Source organism: Corvus kubaryi, unplaced genomic scaffold (assembly GCF_017639235.1).
Source record: "Corvus kubaryi isolate FWS band 111438036 unplaced genomic scaffold, C.kubaryi_AGA036_p1.0 37284, whole genome shotgun sequence".
NCBI classification, from domain to species: Eukaryota; Metazoa; Chordata; class Aves; order Passeriformes; family Corvidae; genus Corvus; species Corvus kubaryi.
The window spans coordinates 10057383-10082105 of record NW_024581088.1 but is presented as its reverse complement, the minus strand read 5'-3'; the positions used below and the strand labels follow the sequence as shown (position 1 = coordinate 10082105).

The 24723-nt window shown below is 48.3% G+C and overlaps 1 protein-coding gene across 20 annotated transcripts in view; it reads left to right on the top strand.

Annotated features, from left to right (window-relative positions):
• Positions 1-24723, top strand: part of MSI2 (musashi RNA binding protein 2) — a 211725-nt gene that overhangs the window by 102698 nt on the left and 84304 nt on the right. The window lies entirely within an intron of this gene.

The following is a 24723-nucleotide window of genomic DNA, read 5'->3' as shown; positions in this document are numbered from 1 at the left end:
CTTAAGGTTGATTTGAAAAATTGGCACCTAATGGTTTACAATTGGAATAAATTTCCAGAAATTGGACCAGGGAGAGAAACTTCTGCCTCTGTGTCTGTGGCGTGGTGAGCCCGCGCCCAGCGAGGGGCCACCGCTCCCTCCCAGCACTGCCCGGGATTTTTCCCTTCTAATTAGGGAATGTGAGGAGTTCAGATCAGCTTCTATTCATTTCTCTGTTTTGACAGAGTTGTTTGATGAGGAGAGGGCTGCTGGAGGGAGAGTCTCCTCCTGCCTGGATTCTCTTTCTCCCCTTTCCTCCTCCTGCCGTGTTTTGTAAAGGCCAAAGCCTGAGAATCCCTGAAAAATTAATGGGGCCTCAATAGGTGCTTTGCACCGCTGCTCCCCCCTCTCAGCACCTACTGCTGGTCCCTGCTGAGCAATCTGCAGGAAAACAGCTCCCAGCTGCTGCTCTTTTGTATGCAAAGCTGACCTAGAGCAGATTGGGGAGCCCTCGGTCACCCCGACCGCGGGCTTCGGTCCCGGAGCCGCTCCACTGAGATGCTGCAAATGTCAGGGCAGCTGTGTCCCCACCCCGCTCCCTGGGTGCCACCATCCAGCACCAAACCTCATCAGCGAGCTGGTGAATAATTGAAAGAGTTGCCTCAGAGGAGCTGGGCACAGGGGAAAGGTCTCTGCCTTCAGAAAATGTAAAAAAGTCTCTCATTTTGGTGTTTGAAATATTCAGAGGGATCCTGGAGGGTTCTGAACCCATAAGCACCTGCTTTTCTGTCATTATAGAAAAGCCTTCTGTGGTTTTCATCATTATTATGCAATTTCCAGTTAGCTGGTGCTTGTTTTCCAGCCTGGATTTAGAATGAGAGGTGCTGGAAGGCATAATTTTTAGGTTGGACCTGGCTGTGTAAGTCATCTCTTCCCATTCTGTCTCCTGAGGTCTCAGGCTCTACCTCTTCCACCAGGACAGAGACACTTGCTTCCCTCTCCTGGTTTGGTGCCTGGTTGAGAGTGCTTAAGTCTTTTCCTTGAAAACTTAAAACATTCCTGGTTTGCTGTAGCAGTGACTTGTCTCATGCAGAGAGCCCCCAGAAGAGCAGAAGCCCAAGCCTGAGTGCAAAGCCATGTTCATCTTCTTGGGCCCTGCACAGCTGGGATGGGGCTGTGCTCCTGCATCTCCTGGGCTTCCCTGCCCTCAACCTTCAGGATTCCCAGAGAAGGTCAAAGGCCTCCCTTTTTCCCTAACTGGTTGGGGTTGTTTTTATTCCCTTTGCTAATGGAACACCCCCCAAAGGAAAAAAAAACAAAATAAAGTGAGAAGTCTTCTCCATTTGGCGATGTGTAAAGGCTTTTTAAGGCTAAACAAGAAAACCAATTATTTTTCTAACTGCTTTACTCCTTCAGATCTTTCACTGTAATGGAGATTTAGAATCCATCACTGTTTAGCTATTATTTCTGTGTAAAGAGTCATGCCCTATTGCACCAAGCAAACAGTCAATTTTTTCCATTATACTTCGCTGCAAATAACAAGGGTATGGAATAAATGACCTGTTTTGGAGCAGATCTCTCTCCATGTGGTGCCTCTGTCCCTGGAGGAGAGCAAGGAAGGGGTTAAGGCATTCCTGGGCACTCTCTCCATTGGTGGGAGCTGCCACAGGCAGGGGCTGCTGCCCACACCCTCTTAGAATCATGGAATTGTTCAGGTTGGAGAAGCCCTCCCAGACCATCCAGTCCAACCGCTCCCACAGCACTGCCAAGGCCACCACTAACCCCCAAGTGCGTCCCCAAGTGCTGCATCCACACATCTGTGCCAATGCCTGACAACTCTCCTGGTGGAGAAGTTGTTCCTTATATCCAAACTTAAACCTGCCCTGGCACTGCTTGGGGTCAGAACCTTTCCTAGAGGCACTGGAGGCAGTGTGTGCACGGTCCCTTGGGAGGGCTTCCCCAGCTGGCTCAGGAGCAGGCAGGGATCAGGAAGGTGATTCTTCATTCTCCTGATGGTTGTCTGACTTTTATTTAAATGCAGGAGACTCGAAGGCGGGTGTGTGTTGTGTGAAAGTGTACTGCACAAATATGTAGCCAGCAGCTGTTTTTTTAAATTAAACAGACACTTGAGGTTAAAAAGCCCCAAGTTCAATGTAAACTTCCTTCTGTGCTATTAAGTTTGGATCACATCCAAAAACTCGATAATTTTATTTTATGTCATTGAGTCTGTTTGTTTACATTTTGCATTTCATTCACATTTCACTGTTGGATTTTGCTTCCCAGCTCAGATGTCACTGCCAGGGAGCAGCGCTTGCGTTGGAGCTTTTGAGGGGGAGGGCACGGTGTGAACACAAAACTTGTTTTTATTTTATGACTTCTCCTCTATTTAAAGGCATTTTTAGTGGAAGCAGTGTCTCTGGGAGCTCTGCGGGGCTGGGCAGTGACCGTGGGTGTCTGGGGCACTGGCTGGGTGCCGGTGCCGGGGGCTCTGGTGACTCGGAGCTGCAGAGCATCGTCAGTGCAGAGGAGGATCTGGCTGTCTCACAGGAGCAGCTGGAAATGACAGTGAAGGCTGAAATAGGAAAGTGTGATAAATTAATGGACTAAAACACCGTAAGGGACTCGTTAAAAGAAATAGCTTTAGGAGAAGCTGTGAGGAGGACTGGAGTGTGAAGGGGAACAGTCTCTGCCAAAGGCCCGGGTGTTTCTGGGAAAGAAGGGGAAGTGCTGGTGCCTTTACACAACTTGATCATTAGGAGAAACTGATCCTAATTGGGAAGTTACAGCTTTTAAAATGGTTGAGGGAAAAGGGAGGAAGCTGGAAGAGTGATTTAGGCTGGCAAGAGAGGGGTGATGCCTCTCCGAGTGTCTTGGGGTTCAGCACCTGCAGAGGATTATTTAGCTGAGGAGTAGAGTCAACAAGGGAACCAGAGGAAGTAAGATTAATATATTTAGCCTGGAGGTTGAAATTAAGTTTAAGACTATCAGTAAGTGAAAGGAATAGCATGGACTGTTGTTTAAGACAGTGAAGGTGTATAAGACACAGGATGTCTCTTCCAGTGCCATGTTCCCAGGATTTTCACACATTTCATTCTTCTACCCCAGTGTTTGACTTGCATGACTAAGTAAAGACTTTTCTTTTTTCTTTTTTTTTCCCTCGTTTCTTTTAAAACTAGTTTTTACATAGCCTGTTCCCAACTGAGGCTTTTTATTGAGAAACAAATGCTTCTGGTTAACTTCTGTGCGGAATCTGTCCAGCTTTAAACCATTGCCATGAGCAAAATTAACCGAGAGTGAAAAAAAAATCAAAACAAACATTCCCCAAGTTGGGGCACTTCTTTAAAGGGGAGGAATTTTTATATATTTAGGTCTGCATATAATAGATGCATGTACATGGCACACACAGACATTCCAAGCAGTGCCCTGGGGCCGTGGCTGTGTGGGGAGGTTACGTAAAGCCCAGCTGGCTGCAGGGAGCCAGGGAAGTACCTTCGTTGGGAAATGGGAAAATGTGCATTGGGTCAGTGTGGTTTGCAGCTCAGGAAGGGCAGGAATGCCTCCCTCGTCCTGGATGGTGCCGTGCCTGCACGCAGGCCCCGTGGGTTTGCTCGAGAGCTGCCGCGCTCCGAAGGACAGAGCGGCTGGGGAAGAGGCTTTGGAGTTTTTTGGTGATGTCGGGTTTGTTGTTTGTTTGTTTGTTTCTTCAGCTGCCTTATCTCAAGGGAGCACAATTTGAGTCAAACTGGAATCTCCTGGGTAGTTGTGTCCTTCTCAGGCAAGCCTGTGTTCCTCTCTTTTCCCTTCCCTTTGGGCAAGAGCTTGTTCCAGCTTCCCTTCCGCGCTCTGCCCCCGGCAGTGCCTGCAACCCCTGCCTTTGCTCACAGCATCCTGTACCAGAGAAGGGGAAAGCACTGAACAGTCTTTCTTTCATCTTCCAGATGTTGTTTTGTGCTCTCACTGACCTTGACCAGAGCCAGGTGCTCCGGAGGCAGAGCCTAGCTCAGATCTGTCCCCTGGCAGTGCTGTGGGCTCTGCTCCACGATGGCCCTGGAGGGAGGATCTGCCCCAGCCACGGTGGCTCCAGGCAGAGGAGCTGGTGCTGTGGCAGGACTGGGGTGTCCAAGGGGAAACAAGAACTAAGGGAAGGCTGAGGAGAATCTCCTCTGGTTTGTGAACTTCACATCTGCCAAAGCTCATTGCTGGACAGCTGCTTTCTGCTGCTGTTCTCCTCTCTCCCACCTTTTTTTTAATTCCAGAACAACATATTGAGGGGTTTGATTTGTTTTTGTTCTTGCTTTTGTTTTTCCAAGGCAGTGAGCATGTTTTAGACAAACATAATGAAACAATTTAGAAAAATAAAAGGAATGGAAATAACCTCGTATAAAGTGGCAGAGAAAAACCACTCTTGGCATCATCAGCTGTGCTCACGGTGAGGCACAAACTATCTCAACATGTCAAAGACACTTAAATCTGCTTCATCTGAGAAGCCCTTTGTGGAGGCAGCACTGCAGTGCATCCGCTGCTGGTGGGGTACAGAGAGGCTGTGGTGACTCCTGGGTTTGGTTTGGCTTGATTTGGTTTCTCACAGGATTGTTCTGGTCAGAATTTTATCATTGTTTCAGATCTGTCGGACTTCTGATCCCTTCTCATAAAGAGTGCTGGATGTAAAGATGCAATAATTAAAACGCCAAAACCCACACCAACCTCCCACCTCACTGATGAGTTCCTTTGCTGAATGGTTGGCAGAACTGGGCTCTGTAGGTGGCTTTGTTTTGTTTTGATTTCCAGACCAGTGGTACCTCTGGAACGCTGGGTTTGAGAAATCTTGTCTGTTTGGAGATGTTTGCAGTGTGGATGTGGGGCCCTTGGAAGGAGGATCATTTTCTGATATGCCTAGAGAAGCAACTCTTTTATCATGGTTATTGCTGGGGAGTCTTAATGAACTAAAAGACCTCCTGTCACAAGAGTCCTTAGCAAGATGTTTGTATTTTTTTAAAAAGGGAAGAAAATTGTTCCTTGCCTTTTTTATTAAACAGTAATGCAGGTTCAGACTGTGTTCTGGTGAGTCTTTAATTGGCACAAAAGGGCAGTTTAGCTTCATCTTAAGGAAGAGTTGTCAAACAAGCTGGAATTGTTTAGCACTCAGAAACATGCTGAGCAATAGGCTGTGATTTGCATCTTCTTCTCAAACATCACATAGTGCTGGAAGTTACTTCATTGGCATGAAATGAGCCTCTAATGAAGACACTTCTCCAACGCTGATGCTGCCCCTGCAAGAAATAGATTTCTTGTCAGAACTGTAATTTCTGGGCTGGAGAAGGCAGATTTAACCCCCTATGTGCTGTGGCAGGAGGTGCCAGCCGAGCTGACTTGGCAGGAAGGTGTTCTGTGGAGCAGGGACAGAATGGGCCACACTGGAATGTGCTCCATGTTAATACAGCCTAGGCCTGTGGCTTGTCCCTCCCTTTCTCCATCCCCTGCATCTCCGAAGATTATAAACCCTCAGATCTTGTTTTGATCAGCATGTGGATGTTCTGGAGCATCTTGAATTGAATCAAAGCAGCAAGAAATTGGTTTTTGCAAAGAAGCTTCTTAAATGAAAGAATTCCATTATGTAATTTATTTTTTTTTTAAATCCATGTAGTAATTCCTTTAAATTCTGCTGTGTTTCTCTTGTATTATGGTTTGGGCCATTACTGGAGCATATTTCATTAACATTGTTTTCTGCTTCCTGAGTGTTTTCTGGGGCTCCTTCTCCTGGCTGGGAGCCGGTGCTGTCCTGTGCTGCAGACCCTGGTGTGGGTCAGTGATGCTCAGGAAGGGCAGGTGTGGTGTTTGATGGTGGGGACGCACACAGATGTGCTGGAGGTGTGTAGGTTCTCCCAGGTGGACCTGGCTCTGGGCAGCCCTGAGGGGCTGAGCAGCACTGTCAGGGTGATGGTGCAAATACGAGCCCAGGCCTGATGGCAGAGTCCTGCTCAGTGTAAGTGCTGCTTAAACCCGTCAGAAATCAAGGCAGTTCTCCACCACGTTGTTAATTTAACCTTTTGTTCTAACGCCTTTTGTGGCACTCAGGATTTAGGAGAAGTCCAAGAAGATGGGGAGTGCTGTTGCACTTTGCAGGTCAGGCCCAGCAGTGCCAGTGTGGGGTAGGAGGGAGAAGGCGAGGGCAGAGTCGAGCGGGGATGTGGCAGCCAAGGAGAGCGCCGGGAGTGAAGAGGGGCTGCGGTCAAGTGGCCACTCGTGGCAGTCTGCTCTCCTCACACTGGGTGTGCACACGAGGCCTTCTCAGAGTAATTGCCGAGACTCCTGTTTTCCTGGGGATTCCTTTCCGCCGCGGAGCGCCGGGCGTGCTGTGGGAGCTCATTAGAGTGATGCTGCCAGCACGGGGCCGGGTGGGTAATTGGCACCACAGACCTCGGGGCAGCCCCCCCTGCAGCCCCCAGCCTTCCACAACCTGGCCTGGGACGCTCCCAGGGATGGGGCAGCCACGGCTTCTCTGGGCAGCCTGTGCCAAGGCCTCGCCACCCTCACACACCCTCACACAAGAAGGATTTCTTCTCAGTATTGAATCCTACCCTGCCGTACTGTTTGTGAAGTGCTCAGAAGTGTCTGTGGCAAATGCTCTGCTCCCATCACCCCAGTGAGTTCCTGTGAGTGCTTTTTTTGCTGGCAATGGGGTGTCTCTGACAGCCTGAGCCCTGCTTCCCACTGCCAAGAGCACTGTGATGCCCGCCCTGCGAGCCGGGGGGATTGGAGCTTTAGTTGGATGGAGACAGCTTTTAGGTCTCGGGTTTCATTTTGTCGTTGTTATTGTTGTTTTCCAAATTCCCTTCCAATCCATCTGCTCTCCTGACATCCTTTTTATGTTGTTCGGAAGACGGGGAAGGAGTTGCATTGTGAGCGTGGTCAGGTCAAACTCCTCACTTTTATCTCTGCTCTCTGGTAGGTGATGGGCATTTGGGGAATAAAACACTAAGAACAGGGTTTAACCAGCCTTTGTTTGCTATTGTCCAGCTGGGCTTGAGACAGCAACAGAGATGGGAACAATAAACAGGGAGAGGAAGGAGAGATTTTAAACAGAACTGTTCTTTTTCTTCCTATTCCGGTGTTCCTGGAGTCTGACACATTTTGCTTTTTAGTCCCAACTGTATTAGTAAAAATAACACACAAGCAAGGTATGTTCGGTGCAGCTCAGTACAGTACTGGTTTTTGCTTAGATTTTCATGTATTCGTCTCCATCTCTGTGTGTTTGTGGAGGGTATCTGTGTGTTCTGAAGGTGCTGAAAAAGAAATTATGACATTTTATGACTATCCTGCCTCATGTCAATGTATTTACCCCATAATCCCCTGTGGTCCCTTGGGCCATAGTGGTTGTCATGGGTTGTTGAGATCACCATGCTGGAAGGGGCTTCAGAGCTGAGCTTTTTTCTATCTCAGGCAGCCTTATTGTATGGTCTTTCCAAAAGCCCTGGAGTACTGCCGAGGTGATGATGGCTTTTTTTACCTTCCCTAGTACTGTTGAGAGCTTGTTTGATTCCTTGCTTGTGTGATGAGCAGGATCTCAGCAAATTTATCCTCTCGTTTTCTCGGTGGCTGTTTTACATCCGCTACGTTCACTTGCAGCTCTGTGGGAAGCTGGACCCCTTTGCTGAAAATCCCATCTCCACGAGTCATGCAGCAAATGCAAAGTCTCCCCTTTTTTCTCCTTGACACTGATTAAATCTGTGTTCAACACGGTGTGAGAGGTTTGCAGGTTGGTTTATTGGTTTAATGTTATTTTTAAGGATGTTTGCAGAAGGCTTTACTGTCTCAGGTCACTGTCGGGAATTTTTTCTACTTAGTTTTCATCATTTGGTCTTCAGTGGTTTTGGGGGCTGCTTTCTCAGTCCCTGCTCCAGCCCTGTTGTTTTCCTTATAGCAGGTGACTAATTTTCACAGCTGATCAAAAAATGAGGGAATCTGGCAGAGAGAAGCATTGTTGAGCCAGTTTGTTATGCTAAACAGCTTTAAGTCTTTTATATATTGTATTCTCCCATTTCAACCCTTCTTCACACAAGCTTTGTCTCTTTTTTGCTCCTCTGAGCACTCCGGAGCATCCCTGGGAATCACAGTGGGAATGGCCAGGGATTGCAGCCGCAGCCCTTTGCTCACATTATAAAACTCGTGTGTAATGAAGGAGAATTTCCTCCCTTGTTTTGTTTCAGATCATAAGTACCAAGTAATACACCAAGTAAGTAATATTGTGCTATCCCTTTCTTCCATATTTTTAAAAAATTCCAGTCTCCAAGTGATTTGCCTGTTGGATGCCTGTGGACTCTTGGGGGATGTTGTTTGTACTGGATTTGTGCTGGCACCACACCCCATGCCCTGCTGTGCTGTCAGCACCAGGCACTTGGGAGGAGTTTTTGGGAGGTGCAGGTGAGGCTGGGCTCCCAGGCAAGGTTTGCCTCCCCCTCCCCGGGCTTCGTGCCCACCTGCCCCATGGGAAGTTATCTTTGAAAATCTCCACCTCCTTCAGAAAGGCTGTTTTTAACAGCTGCAATGCTCTTAATTTCTAAACCTCGGGAGTAGCTCTCCAGTAGGAATAGAGCCTGGAAAACAAAGCAATCAAAGGAAAGCTGTCCTGCTCCCTGGGCATGTTTGGGTAGCAGTGTCTCGGGGGATGCTCAGTCTCTGCACCGAGGCCTCTCTGCAGTGTGAGAGGGTGGGAAGGTGCACCCGCAGCAGCTCCAGCTCCTCTGTGGTGATGTGCCTCCAGTGGAGATACCCGTCCTGCTGCACATAACAACAGTAACCCAACCTATTCCGCCCAAGTAAATAACTCCGGAAATAAATCTCTTGTCATACTGCCTTTGTAAACACCTTTTAAATTGAGGATGAGTGACAAGACATGGTTGAGTCACTGGAAGGGCATCTCTGATAGTGGTGGAAGAGCCTTTTCAGATCTGTTTTATACCTGGTTGTCATTGCAGCCGTAGGAACTGCGCTGCCCTTCACTGGCTGTAGGTCTTAAAATGACAGCTGGGAGATGGAAGATGGAGATACTTCTGGATGCTGCTTGGAGCTTCCTTGATTGGGCCTGAATCACTGGGAAGGGAGGAACATCCCCCTGTGGGGGAGAGGAAGGGGGGTGCTGGCACTGCCTGGTGCAGGGGACCAGGGGACAGCCCGCAGCAAACGTGGGAGCTGGCACATGAGGGCACATGAGGCTGCACATCCTGGCCCCAGAGCACGGAATCGGGTTGTGCTTATTAGATTTTCAAATGTTATTTAGCTTGATTGCAGCCTTTTCACAAAAGGAGTTAAGATGTGGATATAAAAGATAATAGAACTATAAATTGCAAGTCAGGTTCTTATGAAATCAGTAAATTATTCATTTAGCAGTTGTGTGTGTGTGCTAATTTCATGTTGCTATGCTACCTCGGGGTGGAGCAGGGAGGTCAGCCTGTGAAGCGGGGAGCTTTGGAGAGGACAGAGAGTGTGGCACACAGCCTTCAGCTGGATGATAAATTACCTCTTTATCTGCTGTTGTCCAGGGAGAGCCAGAGCAAGCGACTGAAAGAGGTGTTTCACACCAGGTAGCGATTTTTGGAATTAGACCAAAAATCACACATTTCAGTCCTGAAATTTGTTTAAGTGTGCTTTGTCTTTGTGACATCTCTGCTTGGCCTCTCCCTGGAGACAGGCAGATCACAGCATCTCAACACCAGCTTTGGGGCTGCCTCCCTAGTATAGTGGAAGGTGGAAATAAGATGATCTTTAAGGTCCCTTCTACCCCAAACCCCTCTGTGATTCCATGATCCTGTGATCCCTGCTCATGTGGTCCTGCCTCTGCTATTGCTGGGGCCAGCGAGAGCTGCCTGTGGAAAGTGGATTTTCTTCTGGCTCCTGTTTTCATGGAGGGACATTGTTTTGTCTTGGCAGAGCTGGCACCAGCAGTGGTGGGTAGCCAGGAGGTGCTGACCGGTCTGTGATGTCCATGAGGCCGAAGTAAAACACTTCAAAACGTGGCCAAGACTCTTTCATTCCAGACCCAATGTTTTTGGGAAATGTGAGCTTCTGAGCTGTCTTGGGTACAGCAGCCAGGGAAGACAGGGTTTAGAAAGTGAATCTATCTTAATGGAGTGTTTCCCAGGAAAATGGGAGGAAGGAGAGCAAACCCCCCAGAGTCATCCAATCCAGGTATGTTGAGGCAGGGAGCGGCGGCTCCATGCTGGCATTGTCCCTCTCCCTGCTACCTCTGTGCTCCAAGTAAGTTTCAGGCATCTCTAAGCCACTGAAGCAAATCTGGTAGACTTTGGTACGAATGACCTGTGAGGCTGCATTTCCCAGAGGGCAACAACAGCTCTTCCATACCAGTGGTACCTGTTCTGCTGTGCCTGGTTAATTGAGCCCACTGTGGATGTTCAGGAGCGTGGGTAGCTAATTTTTTTTTTTTCCCTGGGGACACCGGATACAGGGAATCTGTGCATATGGGGGAATGTTTGTGGTCTTTTGCACTGGGGTAGTCCTCAGCCTTCTTGCTGGCCCACGTGCTAAGTGCTGCTGCACTCAGGTAAGGAGATAATGATCACATCATTAAGACACCACTAAAGCTGGCATTACTTGTTAGGTCAACATATCGATCTTGACATTATGCTGCAAGATGTTTTTTAGATAATGCCTGTCCATCCTGCCTCTTGCTCCAGGAGGAGGAAAGAAGAGGGAGAGAGGAAATGCAAAACTGAAAGTGTCTTGACACAGATCTTTCCCCCAGAATAAAAGCACTTTGCGCCTTAAAAGATTTGTTGTGCCGTGGAGACTCCAGCCTTGTTGGTGCTGATGGGATTACTGGCAGATTTCCTTTAAGTCCATAGAAATCCCGAGGTAGCCGCTGGGCTCTGGGCAGATGAATTGGTAATTCTAAAAAAAGACCCTTCTTTAGCCTTGTGTGTTTGGGTGCCCAGTGCCTTGCTCTGGAGGCAGGTGGGTCAGAGGGAGGCTGCACTGACCTGCCCTGGGGTTTGGCCCCAGTTCCCCATGACCATCCACCAGTAAATGTCCCATCAGTTCACTCCCCAGATAACCTCTCTGTCATGGTACAGCTTTCTTTTCCAGCTCAGGATATATTTGCATTGTACCCATCCTCTGAGCATATTAGAAATCTTGGAAATGCCTTTTCTGTCTCCCTGCAGAAGAAAACACCTCTCACTTTTTAATAAATTCTTGTCTCGTTATCTTTTCTGTATTGAAGCTGTCCAAGCCAGTTTTTCTCATTTCACTGTGCTCTTTATATTGTGCTACTTAAAGGCAATTTGTAAAAATAGCAGCAGTTTTACTTTATATATGTATGTGTGTGTATGTGTTTGCTATCACTAGAGCTTTATTTGGTATTTTAATCTGGGCTTACTGACTGCACTTTTAAGGACTTACAAATCAAAAGTAGTAGTTCCAAAAATGCATGATGTTTTTTAGTCCCTGACTTGCAGAGAAGCAGCACTTACACCAGTGCTGAGCTGGTTCACTATCCCTCTAAATATATTTCATTAAGAACAGTCCATATGGTGTGTTAGGGAGAAGGGGAGTGCAGAGCAGAACCTGTGTCTGCCAAAGAAAACTGTTTTGATCTAATGTTGAGCATAGTACAACTTTGGGGGAAAAAAAATAAACATTGTCAGATGGGTCCTGCCAAATTTCATGATTTATCAAGAGTTTCAGGCTGTTCAGTGGTATTTTTTTTCTTCTGAATACTTCAGTTTCTGGAGTCTTGTGATTTACACAAGACTGTTCATTTTTGTTTTTTAAACATGTTGTAGGAAACACCCTCAAAACATGGAACCAGGAAGCTGCAGTGTCAGCAGGTTAATGAATCCTTTGCTGTATTATGTTGAAGATCTGGGGGGGTTTTAGTGCCTCTTGTGATTTGGAAATGGTGAGCTGTGTAACTTCAGGGTCTGAGTGAAAGAGGAGCCTGGGAGAACGTAACTTCTTAGGGTGTTTGGTGTATGGTATTTCCCAAGGTAAATCCGTCAGACTTGTTCTCCCGTTCCCGTAGAGCTTCACTGCTCTCACGTGCTGCTTCTGACCTCCCAGTAACGCCACTGGGTTAGCTTTGAGCTTACTGCACTGAAGTAAATTTTACAGGAACGAGATGGGGGGGATTGCAGTAGAAAATGAGCAGAGTATCAAGATGAGGAGGAATCCAAAGGGCTGGTGTCCTCCAGCTGAACGCCAAGGTTAAAATCCGACTGCTTTAGCCTGCCGTGGATCTGGGTGTGAGATCAGCACTTACTTACGGAAGGGGATAAATCTAATTTCTAGTGCACTTAAAACTGGGTTAGCAAAAGCACAGGCAAAATACTGTAGAGAACATTTGCTTCAACCTTGCCGGGTGCAAGAGAGCCTTCCACTTTCTCTTAAATCCATTTCCCAGCTTGCAGCCACCACTTGGAAATGCCCAATTATAAATTTGTGAGTCTTTTCGTTGCTTGTTTCCAGGTTATTTTTCTTTCTCTCCTTTTCTTTACCCCTTCTTTTTCCCTTTGCCTATTTTAAGCCTTGGCTCCAAAATGAACGCTCTACTTCCCACAGTCCTTCATCACGCAATGTTTTCAGCAGACACTCAAGAATTAAACATGTACAATTTCCATAATACTGATTATCCCTGTTTAAGTGCTATTTTAGAGGGTATTAATTTCTGTTGCAGTAGCAGGCACAGCACTTAGCACCACCAGCCCAGTTTTCCCTCTGTGCCTTAGGCTCGGGTTTGGCATGAGCTGGGATTTGGCTGGAATTGCTCTTCGCTGCTTTTAGCCCTGTTTTTAGTGAGAAGGGAAGGGTGGCAGAGCCGTCCCAGTGAGGAGCTGGTGCTGGGCTGGAGGAAGGCTGCCCTCTGTCACTTTTCATATTTTCCGGTTTTTGTATGCAGAAACACAAAGCCCAATTAGAATACAGTTATATATCCTCATCGTTATTAAAGCTTGGATTAACATGACATAAAGTTTTGTCTGGGGAGCCTTTTGCTATGGCTCAGGGAGCATTTTTGTGTGACAGTAATAGGCTACAGTTAATATACTTGAATGATACCAGAATCTATGTAATAAGACAGAACAAAGGGGGTTTATTTGAAACTGAATTACAAAGGTGGAATTATCATTGTGAACAATCCACCGACATCGCAGCTTAATTATTGTATCTGGCGTTATTTTGGTGAAATAATGTGGAGTCAGGGAAGCGAAGTTAAAAAATATCTATCTCCCATCTTGGAAGGACATCTTGTCAGTCAGGAGGGATTGATGTGTGGACCTGTCACCTCATTTTTAACACCCAAATCCTCTCTTTGCCCGTTTTTGCCGTTTGTTTGATTTACCGAGCCTGTTTGCCGTGATTCAAGAGGCTCTTATCGTGTTTCTAGGAGAGATTCATCACTGGGATATAATCCATTCAAATAGCTTTTGGGGAAGAAATAAAAAGTGTTTGAAGCCAAGAGGTTTCAAACAAGCCGTTCAAAGGCAGCTGTTGGGCCTGTGGAGAGGGAGGAGGGAGGCCGGGATTGTTCTCCAGGGCCTGGGGAGAAAAAGGAGTGAAAAGGTGGGAGCTTCCCTGGGGAAATGGGTTGCAGGGAGGCGGAATCTGGGGGCTGGGGAGTCTGGAGCAGACAGGAGAAAAGATGCACGTCCTGTGCATGTGACCACCACAGGTTCAACACAGATGGAAATGGCACCTTTGGAAAACTTCGGGCCATTTTCACATGTAAAGCATTATTCAACTATCTTGTGTTTGTATGGACAGTTCTCCCTCTGCCTGTGCCCTGAACCCTTGTTACACAGATAATAAGTGTGGGGGAGTAGGGTTCTTTTTTAAATTTTCATTTATAAACTAAAGAAAATTACTTCTTTCTCACAGAAATCACTTTGGTGATGTCAGTAGCTGCGGGAGGTTGAATTGACTTCAGCAACAAAAAAACCCTCTCACAACAGAAACCCTTGTTCCTTCTGTAGCAGGCTTTGAAAGAGGAGCGCTGTGGTTCCAGGATCCCGGCTTCGGTGATTACCCTGTAATCCCTGTGCCGTCCAGGGGTAATTAAAAATTGCAGCTGAACCTTGGTTTCAGATGCCTGGGTGAGGCTCTGTCAAGCTGATGAGATTTGGCGTTGTTGACACGTGTAAAAACTCAATTTACCCATCAGTACCCGTTGTTCTGGGCGTTCAGTCCCTCTCCAAGCAGGATGACACCGGGGCAGAGTGGGATGCACGCACCTCGGAGGGCTGGGGAGGGAGGTAGGGAGAGGAGCTGTGCCCAGCACAGCAGCACCACTAATTGCTTTCTTTTGAATATTATATTCAGCCTTAATAGCCTGCTCTCCTGAAGGATTGCCTTTCCCAGCATTTATTATGGCTTGCTCCTGAGCCTGATCAGAGAGTGGGAAGGGGTGGAGCTGCAGGGAATAGAATCAAGGGTGGTACATTAAAATCCCATCCCAGCAGCCCAAACTGGTGTTCCTGTCTGAGTGCCCTGATTGAGCTCAGGTGGGAAGGCCAGGCTGCAGCAAGTGTCCCGAGGTCCTGGGTGATGGAAGTGGTATTTCACGTCCCGTGCTCCCCGTTCTGTAAACCGGGACCGCCGGGCAGTGGCAGCGATTGTGGCCACAGTTACCATAATGATGATTTCTGCCCTTAAAAGACTCATTCCTCAAGTGCTTTGGGCTCCTGCCCTCTCATCAAGACTAACTGTGGTATTTTAAGAGTAAAGAGGAGTCCAGACCCCTGAACAGCAGAAATCAGAGCAAATGCTTTGTGTCAGTAATTTCTCCTCCCTTGAACTGGCTGTAGTGTGGGTGATGCTGGGATGTGCTGGGGCTCTGAGCTCAGGGAAATCCACATCCCCAGCTCTGGCTGTTTCATAGCTCTGGTCTGTCCAAGCAGGTTCTGAAAGCAAAGCCAGGGACTTGTCTTCTCCTGTTTTTATCATTAATTTGTGGCAGTGGGAAAATCACTTCCTGTGCGTGGGCGCTGTGAGTTGCTGGAGCGAGCAGCGTGTCTGTGTGGGGGAACTCGGCTCCAGCAGCCTGAAAGTCGTTTTTAAAAAGTGATAAATACCAGAGTAATGAGTTTAGTGTCAGTATAGTTCTCTGACCACTCACCCTGTTAGCAGCCTGCACCGGGGGGAGGATTTGGGGTGTTCTGCACAGGCAGAGTCCTCTGCCCCAGCCGCCATTCTCTGCTTGCTGCAAAGCCAGGCTTGGAGGGTGGGCTTGGACCCCCAGGCCAACAAATAATGCCTTCTTGAATGCAGCATCATCGACACTTGTCACAGCAAGGGTCTGGTTTGCTAATGGTTTTTCCATAAATTAAAAAATCCCTAAATGTAGAAAGATAGGGTGTGTTTGATTCGGGGTGGAAAAACAAGGGAGGACAGTTCTGCTTAGAACAAACAGCCCTGGAAAAATATTCCTTAATATGCAAGTCAGTATATGAAAAGAGCAATAAAAGGAAAAAGGATCCAGCAGGAAATAAAATGAAACTTTTTTTCATTACAGTCAAAGAGAACTTAGATGAGTTTTCCTTTGCTAATAAACTGCAGTTTGATTCTGCAGCTGAGCCTTTAGCTGGAGCTGGCTGTGGCAATTGTTCATCCTTTTTTTTTTTTTTTTTTTTTTTTCAAATCTGGGCAATAAAAAGCCCTTCATGCATCAGGAAACCTCGTAATGCAATCCTTGTCTTATCTTCACACTTATTCAGCAGGTATTTACGAAAGGGCAGCAGGAAGCTCTTTAAACCCGATCCTGTTACTTTGCTCAGGATGTCTCTTAATCAGATCTGTGTCCCTGAGTCTGGCCTGCCCTGGGACTCTGCTGCAAAGGCATCTGTGAAAACACCCTGGGTTTCTTGTGAATAGAGTTCTTCTCAGTATTCTCACTAGTAGGGAAGGCTTTGGGCTGGGTTTCTGTGCACTATGGCTTCAGGGCACAGTGAAAACCCACAGGTTATTCATGGAATCCCAGAATGGCTTGAGTGCTGTGGCTGCAGCAAAGCCTGGGAGAGAGGCAGAGTCTGAACTGGTGCTGTGATTAAATGAAATGACAACGTCCCTCTCATTGCAGCCAGAAAGGAGGACCCGTGTTTAAATTTGGCTTTCCAGGCAGTGGCACTGCTTAGTGTGGCTAAAGCCCATCGTGAGAGGAAGCTGCCCCTCCTCTGGCTGGGGCTGAAACAGCCTTGGCATTTCCAGAATCAGTGCTGTCCAGGCCTGGTGGGCAGCACCTCCAAAGTATTGTTTGGAAAAGAAAACAGATTGCAACTTTGCAGCACTAATATGCAAACGAGAACTGTGAAGGGAGGAAGAATTATTTCTGCTGACGGTGCCTAATGTTCCGTGAAAGTAAAATCACCAATGCCTCGCACCTGGCTGGCTGGAATGCTGAAGGAGCAATGTTCCAGTGATGGCATTGCCTGCGCTGCCAGAGGGGGGGAGATGGGTCCTGCCCTGCCCCACGGCACCCCCCAAGCAGTTACCTGGATGGGGAGATGTGGCCTGAGAGCACCCGAGGAAGTAAAGGAGCTGACCTCCTTTGAGCTTTGGTGTTGTTGACTCGTGTGATATTTGATCCATTTAAGTTTCAGTTAAGTGATGCAGTTGCATGGAGCTCTCAGCCTTTGCTTTCCAAAGAGCAGAAGTTCTCCAGCCTTTCAGCATCAGAAGCTTAAACCTGTAAAACCCGACAGCTCCAGTGTGAGCCCCAAAAGAACAGTTTAAAATATTGTGCATGCATTTAAAAAGTAGCCCTTGTGTGGGTTTGCCTCGGGTTTTTATCTGGTGGTGGCTCCTTCGGGCAGGTGGGGAGGAGGGCACATGGAGCAGGATGATGGAGCTTGGGTTCTTCAGTGAGTTGTGGATCCCAGAAGAAAACACTTGCCAAAAGTTGTTCTGTTGTTGGGGAAGTTTGTAGAAGATAATGCACAGTATGTGCATGTGCACATGTGTAGGGAGATGGGGGCCTCAACAAACAGATGGAGAAGGATCAGTGTGGGAGGGGGATCCCCCGATGCCAGCAGGGAACTGAAGGCAGAGTTCCAGGATGGTGCTTGGCTCTGGGGCCACGTGCGGGTCACTAAAACGCCTGTAACTCAATTTCCCTTCTAGTCCCACCCTCTTCCTTGTCTGTTAGATGGGTAAAACACAAGGATGTTTTGAGGCAGGGTGAATTAAGTGTTTGTAAGGGAGCCTGGATGCTCTCCAGCAGATGTTTGGAACAGGATTCTGTTCTTGCCTCTCCGGGGAAGGGCGGCAGCAGGAGCTCCATGATTTAACCCCAGTTTCAGATTGAATGACTGGTTTTAGCTGCTGTGGCACCTCTGTCTGTGGCCAGGTCAGTGTGTGTGTGTTATGCTGATGGGTACAAAATGTGTCATCGTGGCAGCCCTTGATTTGCTTATATGACATGTGCCATCTGTGTCACCGTCTAGAGCAATTTCAGGCATGTAGGAAGTGCTGGGTGGTGGCACTCTGGGACCTGCTGCTGTCCCTAGAGAGACTGAGGCCGTGAGCCTTTGGTCAGTACCACGTCCCTGCCCGTTCTCAGCAGGACACTGCTGTTCTGTGGTGAAATCTGAAGTTTGTTGGTGCAGTTGTCCATCAGTGAAGGGCTCTATCAGCACCTGGAAGGTTGTTCACCCCATCCTTGGGGATTTGTGAGTTTGTAGTGACCTTGAGGAGTTGAGTCTCAGGTCCTTGCTGCAGGGTGGTTGAGTGTACCACTTGTACCCTCAGGATCCCAGAGCACTGGACTGCAGCTGGACACTCATTCCCTGCAGCTCTGCTGGCCTGGGAGAAGGGCAGGAGGACAGGGATGCCCCTCCGGCTCCTGCGCTCTCCGAGCCGCGGTCTCGGTGCCGGCTCCTGACTCTCTTAATCCATTTCAGAGATGCAGCACTGGAACCTATTTTCCCGTCAAGCTAAGGAGACCCAGGGGAGGAGAGCTGCCTGTGCTGCGGGCAGGGATCGTTCTGGGCAATTAAACCTGGCTTCGGGACTTGATTGCAGAGTCACCCCCGCCCAGGCTCTGCTCTGACGAGGCAGCTTTTCTGTTCCCTAAAAGCACAGCCAACAAACGCATGCCCTGCAGCTGGGAGAGAGGAGCTCTGGCTCTCTGTGTTGTCTTCAGCCTGATTTTCATAGTGAAAGGCATCCCTGGAATACCTGGTGTTGCAGGTAACTGAGACATGAGGGACCCCTCCTCAGCAGAGGAGCTGCCCATGCCTGAAGGATGATGAGCTGACTCCCAGGGTGGTTTGGTTTGTCCCATTTTCTTGCAGGGACCCCAGTGTCTCTCCCTGGATGTGTGGGTGTATCCTTCTGGAGAAGTGTCCCTGGGAGTTTATCCACTCCCAACCATTCTGCTGCTGGAGAGGTCATTACCTTATGGCACTGGCCTTCCTTCTTTCCCTACCTCTTCTCACCACCTTCTCTGCTACAGGCCCTGGTGCTGAGGAAAGAACTGGTTTTTGTTTCTGAGTTGTTCATTGGTTTGGTGGGGTTTTTTGCAAGAAGCTGTGTTCCTTATCGGTGTTGTTAGCTAGCATGTGCTAGAAATCTGTGGGGCACAAGGGAAGCTCTCAGCCAAGACAGCAGGTAAAGGAACACTCCAAGAGTCCTCGCATAGTTAATAACTTGATGGGAGCTTTGCTTTCATCAATACTCCATGTTATTAATGCCAGAGAAGGAATTAATGAGAAACTGTCTACAAAGTCATGTTTAATTTGTCCTGCTGTGGAAAGCTGTTTTTTCTGGAGAGCATTAGTCATTCTTACATCCCCCTTGGTAGAGTAAGTGTTGAGTAACGTGTTCGTGTTTTGCAGGAGCATTCTGAAGTCCAACAGTAGCCACAGTGCTTTTTGGCACGCGTTGGGGATGCTCTTTGCCATGTCACGGCTGGTGAGCAAGCCCCGAGATTAACGTGATTGAATGACTGTTTTAATTTCAGCCCTGATGGAGCAAAATTAGTTACAATGATATGTGTGTGTTGAATAAAATTGTAGTTTTATTAGCTATAATTGCTGAAGAAGACTTTTTAAAGCCTTGACTGCTGGGGGGAAAAATTGCTAGCACTGGAATTTGTGCTTGCACAGTATGGTATTGATTGTTATCATGGTGCATAATCTGTCAGCCCGCGGTTGGGAAGTTGTCACCTCTGCACACTGGGGAGGGCTCAGCCAGGGACCTCACCCTGTGCCTCCAGCACCCTGGGGAACAGGACCCACATCGTGCCTGGTCCACGGAGGAGGTGAATCCCTCACCAGGGAGCTGGGAGCCAGGGTTACCTCAGGAAACTGGAGCAGCACTCCCAGCCTGGAGGTCCCCGCTTTGCTCCCTGGAGCATTGCCCAGGATGGGACCAGCGTGGTGGGGTGGTGGCAGAGGGACCAGCCATGCTCTGGGTTGGGTCTGGTGTGATCATCCATGCTGGGACACAGTGCTGAAGGAGCCTGGGTGATGGTCAGGGGGGCTTGGGGGAGCCTTGGGGCAGGAGACAGAGCCGTGCTGGGAGGAGGGGAGCGTGTGTGACAGAAAGAGGGGGAATAATTTGTTTCTTTGTTTAATTCTGTTGTAATCAAGCCCAGAGGCCCGGTGTGGGGGAGCCATTTCAAACTGTCTGCCATGCAATAGACATTTGTCTTAATTTATGTGGGGGGAGGTTGTAAATCTGCAGGAGTGTGTTGCCGACGCTTGGATTTCACATGCGCATTTAAAATAACAGCACCTGACAGTTCACTGGCAGCTAAGAGGTTTTTCTGCTTCAGAAAACAAAATATCAGAGGAGTTGCGCAGTGTGGATAAATAATTTGAGGAATTAGACCAGAGTATCCAGCACACCTTTCTTGGGAGAACAGAAGAGATGATAGACCTGTAAAGTTCTCAAGTTGGGGATGGAGGGAGTAGAGTCACAACCAAATTGTGTGGGGCTGAATGTTGTCCTTCAGTAATTCCTTCCCTCCCCAGACCCAGCTGGAATTGCCACCGTGTTTCATTCCAGGTGTAATTCCATTTGTCTGCCCTAATTCTTTGTGAAGGGATGGAGAACATAGTGCCAAATCTGCTTGGGAGTGCTGAAAACAACCCCTCCATCCCAGGGGGGCACTAGTGGGGAGCACAGGAACACCTCAACCTGCTCTGGGTGTGTTGGAGACTCAGGGTTTGGATCAGGAAAAGCCTCCCTGGGCTGGATGAGGGGGCATAAAGGCTGCTGCGTGTCCCTGCAGTGTAGTTATGGGGGTTTCATTGTGGAAGTTTTACTCAGCGAGTAAACTTGATTCAAATGGGAGAACCAGAACACGGAGGTGTGGAACGGTGGCGGGTGTTGCTCCCGTGCACAAAGGTGCCCTGTACAGCAACGTTGGCTTCACAAGGAGTGTCCGTGGGCACCTCTTGGGTCTGTGTCCATGTGGGCATTGCGCAGTTGGAGAGATACAGAATGAAGCTTAAAAGTTTTCCAGAAAAAAACCTGGTTTGGTCCTTCCACTTTCGGTGGCAGCGCCATGCTCCAGTTTCTGCAGCAACATCCTCCAGATTCTTCGGGAGCTACTGCTGGGTTTTGCAGGGCACTCAGCCTGTTGGTTCCAGTGTGAGTGACTGTGGGCTGTGCTGGGTCTGATCAGCTCCTGCTGCCTCGTGGAAAAGAGGAGTTGAAAATCCTAAAGAGGAAAGTAGGAGGAAGGACTGGAGAATACTGTGTGTTCTTGTGCTGGGCTAGATCACTTGCATTAAATTCAGAGCCTTTCTGAGTACAATTAATAGTCATTTTATTTAGGTCACCCTGGTTTTGTTGCTTTAAATGTATGCCTCCATTAAAGTGGAAGAAAATCAAATACATTTATCTCCGTGGAGCCTTTTGTGAACTAGTTGGGCATATTTTAAATAACCCTGGGAACTGTTAGGATTATTAAAGCTTTTGGCTCCTCCAGGTTTTTTTTCTTTCCTCCTATTCTCCCCTATTCCTCCTTCCAGGCAGTGAGTAATGAAGTGGTAGAGGCCTTCCTTTTCTCAGAGCCCCAAGTGGATTGGAAAAAAAAGAAGTTAAATAAACTGAAGCCCATTAGTTAGGCTTTATGTAAGAAACTGGGTCTGCCTTGGCTGTATGGATGGGCTGTGCTGGGACAGAGGAGTCTGGGGGCCTTAAGTGTCCATTTGTAACTGGGGTTCACTGGCAAGCCTTTTTCATCTTTTTTTTTAGTTACCCTAAGACTGTTCATTTTGTAACACTCACCTGATGCTCAGAATGAGTCCAGATTAATCAGCTCCTCTAAGCTTCCATATTGAGCCACGCTCCATCTGAGTGAGGCTGGGAGTTTGGTGGATGTGGCTCAGCCTCCCCCTCCGGTGCTGATGCCTCCAGGGCTTCGCTGGGGCTGAGGGTCCAGCAGGGCAGCGTGTGATGGGTGATGGTCAAGCTTTGCAGGTGACAGTTCCGTCTTCCAGTCCTGCTTCTAACCCTGGAAAAACCTTCCTTGTCTCTTGCATGCAGAGTGTGAGCTGCATGTTTTGAGATGAGACCTGGAAAACTTGCAGGTTTATCTTTAAAACACTGGGCAAGCAAGGGGCTGGAGGAGGGGGTTAACTTGGGCAGTCACAGCCCCTGAATGTACTTGAGTTTCAGCTTTGGGTTGTTTTTTTTTCCCTTCCCCTGAACTAGGGATCAATTTGCTTACTACAGGGTTTACTGCCGGTTACCTTGACTGTGTCCCTTATTTCTCCTTGATGAAAACTTGAACAAGCCGCTTGTGTTTGCTTCACAGAGAACCGTGAGAAACGGGCTGTGTGTGTGAGGCAGTGTGGTTTGCTCATTCTATTCAGCCCTTTGTATATTCAAATTCTTCTAGTTTGAGTTCTTGCTGTTCTGCCAGATTTCCATACCATTGATGGGTTTTCTGCATTAATAAGTTTCTCTCCCCCCTCCCTCCCATACCCTTGCCACCTTTTTGCAACTGGTGAAAAGTTTTTCTAAGCGCGCTGCCCTCTCCATATTGATTTTCTTCTCCTGCTTGTCTCACCAGCTCTTAGATGTTTTATTTTGCAAAGCGTTAATAGAATTTTCCTTTTGCCACTGCACTTTATCTATTCAGGAGGTTTCAAGAAGTCTCATTGTGTCACCGGACTATGGAGGAAAGAGGCTATTCTTCTGCTACAATGGCTGCCCTAAAAAATAACGCAGGGTGGGGTAAGCACAGAAAGGGCAGAGACGGAGATAAAATGTTCTGACCTTAGGAAAGAGAAAAGATAACCAATTAGACATTGTTGAAAGGGCACCAGCTGGCTCAAAGAACACCCCACTGATTATTTTTTCTTCAAGGCATACTTGGGCCACGTCTGAACTCAGCTGCAGAGACGCTCCCCCCGTGCAGGTTTCATATGTGGACTGTCAGGGCTGACCCTTTTTCAGGGAGCTGGTGCCCGGCCCTGATCCCAGCAGTTGGTGCTGCTGGAGGGGGGAAGCGCCCGCTCCAGGGTGCCTGTGCTCCTCGGGGCCCCAGGAAACCTTCCTCCTGGATTAGCCCCTGCAGCCTGTGCTTGTTACTGCTAATAGGGATTTATTTGCATAAAAAAGGTCTCTGCCAAGATCATCATTCCAGCCTGGTACACATGGCACAAAGCCGTGTTTGCCCAGAGGACTGGGGGGAGACCTGTTGGGTTGGACAGGTGGGAGAAGGGACAGGAACTGCAGAGCCCAGTGTGACCAGGGGCTGCACCCAGAGCCCCTCGCCCCTCCAGTGCTTGGTCTGGTGCCGGGACCAGCCCCTCCTCTGCCCTGGCAGCTCTTGGAGGAGCAGGATGCGGCTGCACAAGAGGTTCAGGGCTGTGGCACTGCTGCCAGCAGCGGCTGAGACGTGGCCATGCTGAAGTGAGAGCAGAGTCATGTTGTGCCTCACCTGACATGTCTTCTCCCCCTAACCAACACAGCAGCCTTTTTGAAGTCCTCAGTAACGTGCTTGCGGGAGGAGGTGTCATTTTGGCAGGACGGTGTGGGTCCAGCCTGGAGAGCTTCCATGCAGGGTCAGGGGACAGGGGACCTCCTTGGGCTGCTGCGTCTGTGTTCCTGGGCATCCAAGAGCTCTCCAGGCTCTGGAGGCAGAAAAGTTTGATACTAAACCTTTTGCATCAGGGATTGAGTAGAGACAGTGTGGCTGGTGCGGGGGCCGAGGAGGCACCGGGAGCTGCGATGCCCCAGGAAACGGCAGCAGGTGCAACGTGTAATTTTTGGTTCTAGTGAGGCCAAGACCTGTGAGAATGAAAAATAAAGATAGCTGAGCAAACATAACCCTGGAGCAGAGATAAGCAGGGTGAAGGGCAGCCTGGTCCTTATCTGCCTCCTGGTATTGCTCATCCTGGTGAGTTTTCCCCCTTGGAGGGAAGACAGAGACAGCAGGAAAAACGGCTCTGTGCTTAATGCAGTTTGGGTTTTTCAGTGCATCAGCATCTTTAGGTCTCAGCCAAGATGGGTATCAGGAGACCTGTAGTTCTGCACTTTCTCAGGCCATTGCTAGCACTTTCTGCAAACCATTTTGACTAAAAAAGTTACAAACAACTTAGGGGAGAAACAGGTTTTCAGATGAATTTTAGGCATCACATAAAGTTTTGCTGCACTGGTTTTTTTTGCTGTCTCCTGGAACATATTTCAGTCCCTCAGAAACTCAGGAGGTTCAAGCTGTGTTTTCACTACCTTCCCAAACTCCTTCTACCCAGCCAAGGTTGAGATGTAATTTTTCACAGACATAGGCTGGATGTCTGTCTGCTGCCTAAGAGGACATTTGGGGGGACAGGGAGACCTTCGGTGGCACACTGTGACATGAGGAGAGCGTGTAACTGCATTGTAATCACTCAGCTAAAACAAATGATTCATAGAAAGCCAGAATGCAAGCACAAGGAAGTACAGAAAAATTACCGGTGGAAAAAAAATCCAAAAACCTCAAACAAAAGTCCCAAAGCCACACCCCCAGCCAAGCAGCAGAGTCCTTTAGAGGATAAAACCTTTTCTTTAAAGTTCTTCTTCCTTCCTGCAACACCTTCTGCAATTCACTGTTACAGGTTTTCATCATCCCTGAGTTTACAACAGGGATTTACAAGTCTGTAATTTCATCTCAGAGCTTGCCCAGGACGTGTCTGGTGGCACACGGGACCCACCTGCCCCCGCTCCTGCAGCCTCAGAGCACCAGCTCAAGGTGTGATAATGCTGGGAAATCAACCCCAGCACAATATCCATGTGCAATAAGTGCAAAATTTTAGGTGTGGCTGCACAGATTAAATGGAGGTGGAATAAATCATGCAAATCCTAATGAAAGTTGAAAGCAATTTGGTTGCACTTCAATACATTTCATCAGTCATCTCTCTTCTGAAGTGGAAATGCCGAGCCTGATGCGAATTAAACTTCCTCCCTCCTCCCTCTTCCCTCTCCTCCAGCTTTTCAAAGGCCCTTTTGAAAACCTCTGAATACCTTTCTTGGCTGACCAGATTTTACCCTGCTCATACCTCTTTTAACCTAATTCTCAGCCAAGACAGTGTCTCTAATTTGGAGAAGTCATGGGCTTGATTTGCATCCACAGTTCCTCCCTTGGCCCTTTCTTGTCTCCCTGCAAAAGGGAGATGAGGCACGGCCAGGGACTGATGTGAAATGGAAGAGCTGCTGAAATATTTGGCTGTTTAGGGCCAGCACTTTCAGTGGTCACTTTTCCGCTTCAGGATCAGATGTCAGCCAGGGCCGGGAGGGGGAAAG